The sequence below is a fragment of the Podarcis liolepis genome (genome assembly GCF_965112155.1).
Source record: "Podarcis liolepis genome assembly, chromosome: 12".
Taxonomy (NCBI): Eukaryota; Metazoa; Chordata; class Lepidosauria; order Squamata; family Lacertidae; genus Podarcis; species Podarcis liolepis.
Genome location: NC_139563.1, coordinates 52,534,180 through 52,546,889, shown reverse-complemented (window position 1 = coordinate 52,546,889; position 12,710 = coordinate 52,534,180).

Here is a 12,710-nt window from a genome sequence, read left to right as displayed (position 1 = left end):
GGGACCGAGAGAAGGGCCTTCCCTGAAGATCTCAGAACTTGAGGCAACACGGTCTTTCAGATAGTTTGGACCCAAGTCGTGTAGGGCTTTAAAACCAGCATTTTGAATTGTGCCAGGAAACAGACCAGTAGCCAATGGAGGCCAAAACTGGGCACCATGGGGTGGGGGCTGAGGCCCCCCCAAAAAAATTTCAAGGAGGGGACTGTTGGGAAACTGTGTATGTGCAGCTACTCACACAGAGCCAATTAAGGTTCGGCAGACAGCCAGAAGGCAACCTGAAGGCGTAAGTCTGCCTGGTGATAACACAGAGACATGGAGTCCGCTCCCTGATTGGTCATGCTCTCTCAAGGGAGTGATAATTAACGGCCTACTAACTGGAATGTATTGGTTCAGAGTTCAGTAGTTCAGTTGTTCTGTGTCAGTGTAGGAGTTGTGAGTCGTGTCAGAGAGAGCTAACTAAAGATCCATGTTCTGTTCCTGTAAATAGTCCACTGTATATAATAAACACCTAACTACAAGTTCCTGCTTCCTGCTTCGTCTATCCTGTCTGCAGCCAAGTCACCAATTGCTTCCGTGGATTCTGCGTTTACTCTGCTAGGTCTGGCTATGGTCCTGCAACTAGTCAGAAAGTTGCGAAACACCAAATAGGTTTTACCAATAGGGATTGGGTCCTCTCAAAACTCTGTGGTGGTGACCTCACTCACACATGCCATGTGGTGTGCTTGCGCCACTTGCGCAAGCTGCGTAGCATGCATACGACATGCCAGCGGCATGCGTGAGTGATGTAAGCACATTGCGCAGTGTGTCGCGAGCATGTGCACATGATGCCGGCTTGTTGCATGGTGGGTGCATGTCACACAATGCCAGCCCCCCTCCATTGCGACGGCAAGCCGGGGTCCTTGACTGGGGATACCGTATTTTTTGCCCCATAGCACACACTTTTCCCCCTCCAAAAATGAAGGGGAAATGTGTGTGCGTCCTATGGGGCAAATGCAGGCTTTCGCTGAAGCCTGGAGAGTGAGAGGCATCGGTGCGCCTCTCGCTCTCCAGGCTTCAGGAAGCTATCCGCAAGCCTCGCGCGCCCGGCGGGAGGTCCCGCCGGGTGCGCGAGGCTTGGGGCGGCAGCCTGTCGCCCGAAGCACGGGGAGCCCTCCGGAGGGTGCCCCGTGCTTCGGGCAGGTGAGCGCAAGGCTTGGGGCGGCAGCCAGGGCGGGGGGGGGGGAATAATTTTTTTAAATTCATTTCCCCCCCCAAAAACGAGGTGCGCCCTATGGGCCGGTGCGCCCTATAGGACGAAAAATACGGTATATATCATCTGATCCAGCCCCATGTTAATTCAAATAGAGCAGGGAGAGCTCGGCTTCAAAGTGTGAGTATATTTAACCATTTTACTTGACATGCAAAAGAAGCTGCCTTATACTGAGTCAGGCTATCAGTCCACCCAGCACAGTATTGTCTACACGGGAAGGCGGCAGCTCTCCTGGATTCCAACAGGGGGCATTCTCAGCCACACTTTGGGGCCTTCTGAATGCAAGGAAGTTGCTCTGCCACTGAGCTGTAGCCTTTTGTTAAGTTTACTAAGCCATAACTTACCACAATGCTCATATAATTAACTACTTCTATGTCATGGCTTGCCAAATGGTGAGGGAAGTTTAACCTTTCCTGAATTTCTGACTGTGTGTACAGAACCTATTGCAAAAGTCTCCCCCCCAAGTTGGCAGGATGCTACAGTTGCCTAGCTTATGTGCACACTTGGATAAGGCTACTAGCTGAAAACACTTAGTTGTGCTCATATACTATGACACAGGTGGCGCTGTGGTCTAACCCACTTAGCCTCTTGGGCTTGCCGATCAGAAGGTCGCCAGTTTGAATCCCCACCACGGCGTGAGCTCCCGTTGCTCTGTCCCAGCTCCTGCCAACCTAGCAGTTCAAAAGCACGCCAGTGCAAGCAGATAAATAGGTACCGCTCCTGTGGGAAGGTAAACAGCATTTTTGTGCACTCTGGTTTCCTTCACGGTGTTCCGTTGCACCAGAAGCGGTTTAGTCTTGCTGCCCACATGACCTGGAAAGCTATCTGTGGACAAACGCCGGCTCCCTCAGCCTGAAAGCGAGATGAGTGCTGCAACCCCATAGTCGCTTTTGACTTGACTTAACTATCCAGGAGTCCTTTACCTTTTCTATGATAGGGGGCAGTGAAAGGTGGTGGGGAGCTCATCGCTCTGCCACTAATTCAAGAGAGGCAACCCAGCACTCCTCTCAATTGCTACCTTCTCTACTGCCCCACATATTGCTCTCTCAATAGACAGCAGTGACTCAGCTGAGGGGGTTGCACAGCACCTCCCCTCCTCACAGACTGCTTCTGGGTCTCAGTTGAGTTTTCCCGGGAGAAAGAAGCCTAGGAGATAGCCCATTCCTGCTGATGAATTGACACCTGCCTTTACCAGCTAGCAGCATAAGCAGGCTGCAAATTCTCCTTGCATTTGATGGGTATACCTTCGCTAGGTTGCAATGCGCCGACCCTGCAAATCAGGGCCAGATAATGTACATGCTTTGCAAATTATTTCCGGACACCCGATGTATGAATATTCAGATTGGTCATGCTACATTAGCACACCTAATTAGTGTTGTTTTCAGCAGGTGTTTCATTTCTCTGCACCATCAGAGAACCAGAGATGGTGAAGGAAGCATAAATGAAATCTCATATCGTACCTGGCCTCATACAGGTGCTGTATCTTAGCTTTACTACTCTCCTTGCAGAGCATGGAAATGTGGACATTGCTCTGCCCCCTACTGAGAAATCGTGCACATTTTGCAGATGCTGACCCTTCATGTAACATCAGGGTTTCCTTCTTGGAGCGTTTCTGTTAGGGGTCATTACAGAAGAATCCCCCCCCCCGCAAATGTTAAAGTTGTTTATGTATGTAACAGCAGCAGCTAGGGTTCTATATGCACAGAAATGGAAGGAAGAAGAAGTTCCATCCACAAAGAAGAACAGATAAGTGAGATAATGGACTATGCAGAACTGGCAAAATTAACAGCAAAATTAACAGAATCTAATGATGAGTGTTTTTATGGAAGAATGGATGCCTTTTTCAGACTATTTAAAGAAATATTATAATATGATGAACTTGTGAGCAGGATTTGAGCTATGAGCAACAGAAGTAATTAGATTATAATATTGTGGTTATCAGTGCTTTTTTTCTTAAAAAAATGTTTAGGGGTACTCTCATTTTGACTCAAGAAAATCACCATTTTATAGTTCAAATCGGGGGAAATGAATACACTGCTTCACACATTAAACGCTCGCTTCCATTTGAGACTCAGGAAACAACGGGAAAGGAAATGAAGCTGCCATAGGAGGTGGTAACAACTAAACTGACCAATCACTATGTTAGATTCCAACTCCTACTTCACACATTAAACGCTCACTTCTATCTGAAACTCAGGAAACAGTGTGACAGGAAATGAGGGCACCATCAGGGGTAGCAACGGAATTGATGATTTACTGTGCTATTCAACGGAACTGATGATTCATTGTGATAAAGAAACTAAAAATTTTAATTTCTTCTTCTTCCCCCATTAGATTCCCAAAATGTTTAGGGGTATGTGTAGCTGTGTGTCCCCCTAGGAAAAAAAAGCACTGGTGATTATGATTTAATAGGTAGAAGATGGGGTGCAGCAGAAGGAGAGAAACAACAACTCCATGGAAAATGGGGTGGGAAGTTGATAAACATAAGAAATGTGTGCTTCTGAAAATGATTTTTAAAGTGGGGCTTTGCTCAATTTGCCTAGACAGTTCCTCACTCAAGCAGACTGGTGGCGGCAGAGCTTCCCAGGTCTTCCATTTTGAGGCTACTTTGAAAGAAATGCTTGGAGTGAGGAGCTGTAGCAGAGCAAGTTGGAATGGGAGTGGCAAGCTGTTGTGATTTTAAGTTAGAGCAGCGGCTCCTCTCTGTACCTTCATGCAATGTGCTGAGATGGTATATTGCCGAATGTCCTCATTGGTTTAGGTCGGAAATTGTGATGGGACAATGGAATGAAAGCTGTGCAGTTTGGATCCCAGACATTAAGAGTTTTCTAGGTCAAGGCCAGTACTTGGAATTAGAAAAGCAAGGCAAAACTGTGTAGCACAAGTATATAATGTGCCCCCAATGATCCATTTGGGCTTACATCGTTTTAAATTCGAAGAAGAAAAGGTTTAGAGTCCCAAGAAAGGGGGAGACAGACCACAATGAGCCTCTATCCAGATGAATGAAGAAGTCACAGTAAGAACAAAGATCAGACTACTTCCACAGAAAGCAAGGAAGACTAAATAAGCCATCTCCCGTTCCCAGGGAAATGAAGTTGCGGGCTGGGAGCAAGCCCTCCCCACGTGCAAGGGATGGGATAGCCCCTGTGCCATTGGAGGGTCCTCAGCCACATCATCCCTAGGCCGTCCAATCCGGACAGTTCGGGGGCGTGGCGCAGGCTATTTAAACTGCCCGTGGCTGAGGACTTGCCCCTTTTTCTCCCTGCTCAGTCTGTTCTCTTGCCCTCCCTCCCTTAGGTTAGGCTCTTTATCTCTTGACCTTGCTATGGACCTCGGTTGGTCGCCTGTTGAAGGGGCCTGGTAGGATTTTTTTCCCACTTGGCAAATTGGCACCGGCCATTTGGTTTTTCACCTACCTCGTAGCAAATTGTCACAACTTTGTAAGGTTTGGCGGTTAGGCATTGGAGTATTCGGTTGAAGGGGAGGGGAGGTAGTGGCCATCGCCTACCCTTCCGAATTCAAGGGTATTCCATTAAAGGAATCTGAGGGGCGTGGTCTCTGTCCGAAGCCCCAGACAGGGGGCTAGGGCCATGTCAAGACACCTAGTGGTGACCCTGGGGGAGTCCCTAGTTGATGTGCATCAGCAGGGCTCCCCCTACTGGTGGTTAACCCTTCCAAGACTTCCTGCAGACAGGTATGAGTCAGATATAGTCGTGTGGTTTCCAATGCCTAAGCCAATACCACTCACATTCTGTAACCAATAAAGTTGTGGCCATTTTCGCCCACTAACCTAAAATACTATTTCGTGTGTCTTTATTCCACTTACTGGGAGGGTTTGGGACCTTGCCACGCAACCACTGGAACTCTAGACATGTCTATTCAAAAGTGAGATCCACTGAATGCAACAGGGCTTACTCCCAGGAAAGTGGGTAGGGGGCTGCTGCCTAAATGTAGATAGGATAGGGTCCAAATGTGTTCATAATGACCACTCCCCGCTTAAAACGGGGGGCGACCTTTGCGCGGGCGCGTGCAGCCCCTAGATCTGGAGCGGCTCCAACAGCATAGGCTTGGCTTTGCCTTCCCTCAGGTGGGATACCTGGAGGTCTCCGCCTACCTCAGTCAGTTGTCCAATCCCACCTGGGGGAAGCGTTACCAAGGAGACCAGGCCAGATAGGGGAGGGATTACCTGCCCACACAATAGAGGGAGGATCTTACCTAGGAATCCTCACTTGGCTCCAGAGCTTCTCCCACCCTACCCACCCTCAGTTAATGTCTTATTTTGCAGGTTAACTTTTCTTCACAGGTATGCGGGCGCTGCTACGTTAAGGTCGCTGTTAAAGGGCCGGAAAGGAATTTCCCTGCATTGGCAGGTTTCGCCTTTCCCGGAGCAAAACGTCACAACTTTGGCGGTATCAGGCCTTGGGCGGAATCCTTTTGTCCATCTTCCTCTTGCGGCGGCGATACCAGGGTTCCCCGTTAAAGGGGTTTTCTGAAGGGAGGCTTTGGCCGTACACCGAAAGGTCATCATTGCTCTCTCCTGTGGCGGCAGCGTTACGGGGGCGGCCATCTCTGCTTGAACATATGTTCTCCAGAGCCGGCCCATCCCCCCCCCACACTGGATAACCCTGATGCTCCCTAGGTCCCCGGCTGGGGACCGGGGAGGGAGAACGCCCAATGCCTGAGCCAAGGTCTACCCACATTTGAAATTTAATAAAGTTGTGGCCAATTTAATCCCATAGCACGTTGTCTTGAGTCGTTATTCCACATGACGGGGGGACCGTGCAGAATCTGGGGACTCCGCCTGTCCACGCAAATACAACGAACATGGAACACAGCCACTGAAACGAGATGACGGCTTCTTAAATTGTGTGAATATTCTGGAAATTGTTAATATATCCACTGAGCTTAGCATGAGAGTAAATGTGTAAACTCCATAGGAAGAAAGGGGTGATGGAGGAAAATGGGACTCTTTTTGTCTTGTAAGCTTTTTATATATGGCATTCAGAACTAATTGGAGCTCCTCGGTTTAATTTTCTTATATATTGTTTCATTTTTCATTGTGTGAGGGAATGAATAAAGAGGAAATTTCCATAGCAATGGAACAATTTTAGCTTACAGAGCATAAATCACTACCTCCTATTAGCCAATTGTAGATCTTCTTAATTGCTAACATTTTGCCTGATAATGCTAATTGGACAGACTGTCACTGAGGTTTTGACTCAAGCCATACACTTCCCTCAATTTGGATGTGTGGCAGGTTTGAATGTGTACTTGCAGAGCCTTGTCTTGCCTGGGCCAGAAGATGAATTATGACAAACATAAAACGATACACTCTCCTCAGAGGATTGCCATTTTCATCATGCTCACACTAGGAAACGAAGCATATTTCACAATATATTTGGAGCACTGCGGTAGAATTTAACAACTGATGTATGAGTATACTTCAGAATTAGAGCTACTTGCAACTGGGTGATTTGGGCTCGCTGGGGATTTGATAGATTCAATCCCTTTTGCTTTAATATGGTCAGTGTTGGTTCAAAACCCCATCTGTTTTGATTTTGAGTTGGATAAAAACAAAAGCCTAAATGAAATTCAGTTAAAAAGAGGATCACCATGGTTTTTTTGAAGACTTTCATGTGTTGACAGGCCTTTTCATTTGGATAATTTTTTCATGATTGGCCTGTTGTTGCTTTTGTATTTTTCTTATGCTTATTGTGGGGGTTGTGTTTCTTTTTAAATGCTGTATATTGCTTAGATGCTTCCTATGTGAGCTAGCAGTATATAAATATTTTTAGAAATAAATGAATAATATTTGCTGTGGTTGCCCCTTCTTTCACCCACCTTTCTCAGTTCCAGCATATATTCCTCTGAACTCAAAGTCTGAGGCATGTTTTTGATTGTTCCAGGAGCCAAGCTGCAGTAATAATAATAACAATTTATTATTTATACCCCGCTCATCTGGCTGGGTTTCCCCAGCCACTCTGGGCAGCTTCCAACAAAACACTAAAATACAATAACCTATTAAACATTAAAATCTTCCCTAAAGAGGGCTGCCTTCAGATGTCTTCTAAAAGTTTGATAGTTATTTTGCTCTTTGACATCTGGTGGGAGGGCATTCCACAGGGCTGGTGCCATTACTGAGAAGGCCCGCTGCCTGGTTCCCTGTAACTTGGCTTCTCGCAGCGAGGGAACCGCCAGAAGGCCCTCGGAGCTGGACCTCAGCGTCTGGGCAGAACGCTGGGGATGGAGACGCTCCTTCAGGTATACTGGACCGAGGCCATTTAGGGCTTTAAAGGTCAGCACCAACACTTTGAATTGTGCTCGGAAACGTACTGGGAGCCAGTGTAGGTCTTTCAAGACCAGTGTTATATGGTCTCGGTGGTTGCTCCCAGTCACCACTCTAGCTGCGGCATTCTGGATTAGTTGTAGTTTCCGGGTCACCTTCAAAGGTAGCCCCACGTAGAGTGCATTGCAGTAGTCCAAGCGAGAGATGACCAGAGCATACACCACTCTGGCGAGACAGTCTGCAGGCAGATAGGGTCTCAGCCTACGTACCAGATGGAGCTGAAAAACAGTTGCCCTGGACACAGAATTAACCTGCGCCTCCATGGACAGCTGTGAGTCCAGAATGACTCCCAGGCTGCGCACCTGGTCCTTCAGGGGCACAGTTACCCCATTCAGGACCAGGGAGTCCTCCACACCCGCCCGCCTCCTGTCCCCCCAAAACAGTACTTCTGTCTTGTCAGGATTCAACCTCAATCTGTTAGCTGCCATCGATCCTCCAACCGCCTCCAGAAACTCAGAGGCTTGGAAAATAAATTACTGAGGGCTACCTCTCTGTGTCTTTTTAGGAGGAGGGAATTATAATTCCATGCTGGGTTTCTGCCACCACCCATATTCAAAACAACTCAGCAATGCTGCTGTGAAGAAACAGGATTTCATGATATTTGTGCAGATAAAGGCACCATTATCATTATTATACATTTCATTTCTATACAGCTTTTCATTGTAAGGGGGGGGGGAATCTCAACGTGGTTTACAACACATTAAAACATCAAATGAAACAACCCAGAAGAAAATATGAAGTATATATTCAAAGCAAAGCTAAAATATTATCTTAAATGTTTAAAATAAAACAGTACAAAAGAGGTCAACTGCAGAGTGCACATTCAACACAGCAAAGTTAACACATTTTTTTATCTTAAACATTTCAAAATAAAACATTACCAAAAAAAGGTCAATTAGAAAATGCACATTTTAAAAAAGCATAACTACCAATTGAATGAAGTATTATAATAAGCAACTGCTGTTGCTGCCAGTTCTGTCAATGGTGGTTCACGGTGGGAGGCACCTGTGGAAGATCAGGCTCAGTGAAGTGGGTCTGCACTAAGAGACAGCCAAGATGGTAGCTGGCCTCTTCAGCGGCCTCAGCTTTTGCAGCTGGAGTCAGTCCAGGCCTTGCCCTCCCAGTCAAGGTGGAAAAAGGCCTACAAGACAGGCAGCAAGTATTGCAGGACTCACAGCCAAGATGGCTGCTCCCCATGGAGTCCTCTCCTGCTGCTCCCAGAGAGCACCGCTCCATTGTTTTGTATATGCATAGCAGCAGAGGCCCACGCATTTGTTAGCCACTCATGTAGGTGGTTGCAATTACAATTCTTTTAAAAAATAGAGAGAGGCAGTCCTTGGACCAATTCTTTTTTTAAAAAAAAGTTTTTTAAATTAATATTTATTTTATTAAAATAATACAACTTTAATACATACATATTACGAATATACAAACATACATTTCATACAATCCTTAAAAATATTTATCCATACCCACACTTATACCCACACATACCCACATTTATACATACCCACAGATACTTCCTTTTCCCACCACCATCCCTCACCCCTCACCCCACCCTTGTGTTAGACTTCCAATCTACTCAGTTGCAATTTCTTTCCACTTCTATTACTTTCTTTCACACACTTTTAAACCAGCTTTCTGCTTCTTTTTCTGTTACACATTCTTATCCATCTTATTTAGTATTTCAGTATTTATAACGGAACTTATTTCTTCTAATAGGAGTTCTGAGTTTTCAATATGATTTTGCAAATATCCTTTAAACACCTTCCAGTCCTTGTCTATCCTCTCTTTTGAGATCCTCCCGATTTCTCCCACTGTTTTGGATATATTGTAATACTCCAATAATTTGGCAAGCCACTCTGTTTTATACCACTTTTCCAATTTTTCGCAATCAATAGCCTTGCGGTTACTGTTGCGTATAAATATAATGCCTTGTCCTCTTCCTTTAGACTTTCTGGCACTATTCCCAATAGGAAACCTTCTGATGTTTTCCTAAATGAATATCTGAACATTTTTTCATTTCATTATATATTGTTTCCCAAAATTGAAATGAAAAAAATACATATGGACCACTTCATATGTATTTATATCCCCCTCCACTCCCAGTCTGTTTCATCCTATTTTTTTCATCACATTTTTTTTTTGATGAGTTTTCTTTTGAAAATTGACATGAAAATGAGACGAAACGTACCTCAGTCCAGTGTCATGAAGAACCAGAATGGAACAGATGTGAGATGATGCACCCACCCCTCATTTTATAGGCATATGCTCTTTGTTTTTTAAAGCTCTCTCAAGCAGTGCTGAAGTTATTGAATATGAATGTAAAGAGAAGAGGCAGCTGATGCTTTCTACAGCCAGTATTCCTCAGAAAATGAAGTAATTTTACAGACTATATCATGTGAAAGAAAAATGGAGACCTAGATGTCATTCTGTTATCATCTACCAGTCCACATATTCCCCCTTCTGTATGTACACCATGAATTATAATCTCCTCTCTTTGATGTAGATAAAGACTAACTTTGATGGATCCAGAGTTAAACTAATGTAAACATAAGGCAGCCTCACATCCTTTGTCTTTATTATACAAGCTTTCCAGACCGGCATTCTCTTCCTCAAATCATCATGTACCCTAAACAGCAGCTGTGACCTTATTAACCGTATTAGTTGCAGTATCTTGGAGAGAATTGAGTCTATTAACAAGCCCAAAAAGAATTGAATGGTGAAGCAAAGAGAAGGCCGAGAGAGAGAGAAAAGAAAAATATAGCTTTCCTAAAGCCAGTTTTGCAAATAGCTACAGCCAAATTTAAATTAGCATTTAACATTTGAATGTAGAAGAGCTAGTACTATCTGCTGCAAGGGAACATCTGTTAAACAATCAGAGTTAGATTTAATGGGGAACTCAAAGCAATTATCGAAAGGTTACAAACTAATTACTTTATTATTAAACTAGCCTCTCTCCAGCTATAGAAACCCACCTCCCATTTATAAGACTCTTTTTGAGGTGTGTTTATTTCCCCCTTCCCTGAAATTATATTGGAAGTAGAGTTTGCAAAAATCAAGTTGGATATATAGGGTTTTTTCTCCATGTGTATGCTGGAAACGCTGAGAAATAAATTCAGATTTCTATAAAGTGTCAAGCTAAGAGAGCAGGAAGGTTGGTATGGAAGAAGTCATTACAGCCAGCTAAAGGGCCCAAGCCATTTAGGTCTTCAAAGAGCTGTATGTATACCATGAGTACCTCCTCCCTCTTCTGTGAATGAATACCTTGAACTGTGCCTGAAAGCAAGATGAGAATTCATATTTCATTCAGGTGTTCTTCCTGCCATGTAATTAGCATCAGCTGTTGGGAAAAGTGAGGACACAGTCAATGGTCCCATTGGTCCCACTGTTTGATCAACATCATCACTGCTATAGTCCACCATGAATTTCTGCAGTGGTGAGTTTTCTCTAGTCATATGGACTCCTGCTCAATTTGGAAACATGGGAAATCGGGGTTCTAAGTTGCATGGGGAAATATCATGACCAGAAAAGGCTCCCTGCTCAGCCCCACAACATGTGGAGGGCAGTGGGAGCATCAGTGATGATGATGAAATGGAGGGCATGGGGCCAGGAAGTCTACCCATCTCATTCTCCAGTTTCACAATAGTAATGGTGTGTGTGTGTTGACTGAAGAGGACTACAGATAATTCGGTAGTGGTGCCATATGTGCCACATGGTAGGTTCCAAGTAGAGCATTTTGCACCAGCTATGCACAGACTACAGTAGTCAGCTGGTAGAGCATGAGACTCTTATTCCCAGGGTTGTGAGTTCGAGCTCCACTTTGGGTGATTCCTGCATCGCAGGGGGTTGGACAAGGTCATCCTCTTGGTCTCTTCCAACTCTACAATTCTGTGATCCTAACCTGGGTGTTACCAAAGCATACACGGATGTAGTCAGGTCAGATCTCACTGGAAAAAGTGTAACTGGAGCATCAATCTGAGGCGGTGAAAGGGTTCTCCGGGTCATTTTCACAGCCAAAGGTCCACAAAATGGCTTTCACTAGTATAAGAAACATGTATTTTGTGTGGAGGGAGTTACTGAGATGAGAGCAAATGTGTGAAGGGAGACAGAGCTGAAGTTGAAGGTAAAGAGACCCAGCTTTCAACTGTGAATGTCTAGGTTGTCTACCATTCTATCACATTTATGGAATGATTCCAGGAATCTTTTCAGTACAGCTGCAATTCCTTGTGTATTTAATTTTAATATTAGATTACTTTGAGCTCCAAGATCACATTTCCAGGTGCCCTGTATGCTGGTGAGGAAAGCAAATGGTGGCCACAGAGATCTTTCACTTCTTTGTCCAACTCTTCTTATTTTCTGAGTCTCTCCCCTCAGATATTCTGCCCCAATGGCTCTTTCTGATTCATTTCTTAGCCTATCTGTTCTGCTGGCATCTCTCCCCTACACCATTCACTCTGGCTTTTTGCTTGATCTGCTTCAGTCACACGCAAATGGGAGGCAGCCCTTTCATATTCCATTTGGGGATAGCAAATTGAAGTTAATGCCAAGTCCAGCTTAACACCCAAACCATCAGACAAATCCCACACAAGCTGTCAGATATTGGGTCTTAAGGATGTGAGAACCTCTTGTTTACTACCGTTTTAGGTGGAGCTCTGGTAAATTACAAATGATAAATAAAATATCTTCTTTTCTCTCTCTTTCACACACGCAGAGAGACTTGCAAACAGAATGAAACAGCAGATGAAAATACAACAGTTCTGTCCCCAAAGGAGCCTGCTTCTCACTATCTTAAACATAGCTGTAGTCTGATCCTTGCCCCCTGGGCTTCCCAAATTTGGCACCTATGCAGTTGTCTCTTGGATCAAACTCCCAAATGCTAGCAAGGAAATCTGGGAAGTAGGGTGGGTTACTAATTCTCCTCTCTCCTCTGCTTCAGCTTGCTTCTCCAACACACACAGTCAAAAGCTGCTCCGCTCCAGTCTCCTTTTTTTGTTTTTGCAATGTACACATTGGGCTCAGCATGATATTTTTGCCTTACTGGTTCTATTCAGTATTTTGTTCCAGCACTCTTCCAATTATTATTGTATATTCATTTTGATTAGACAGGAGGCT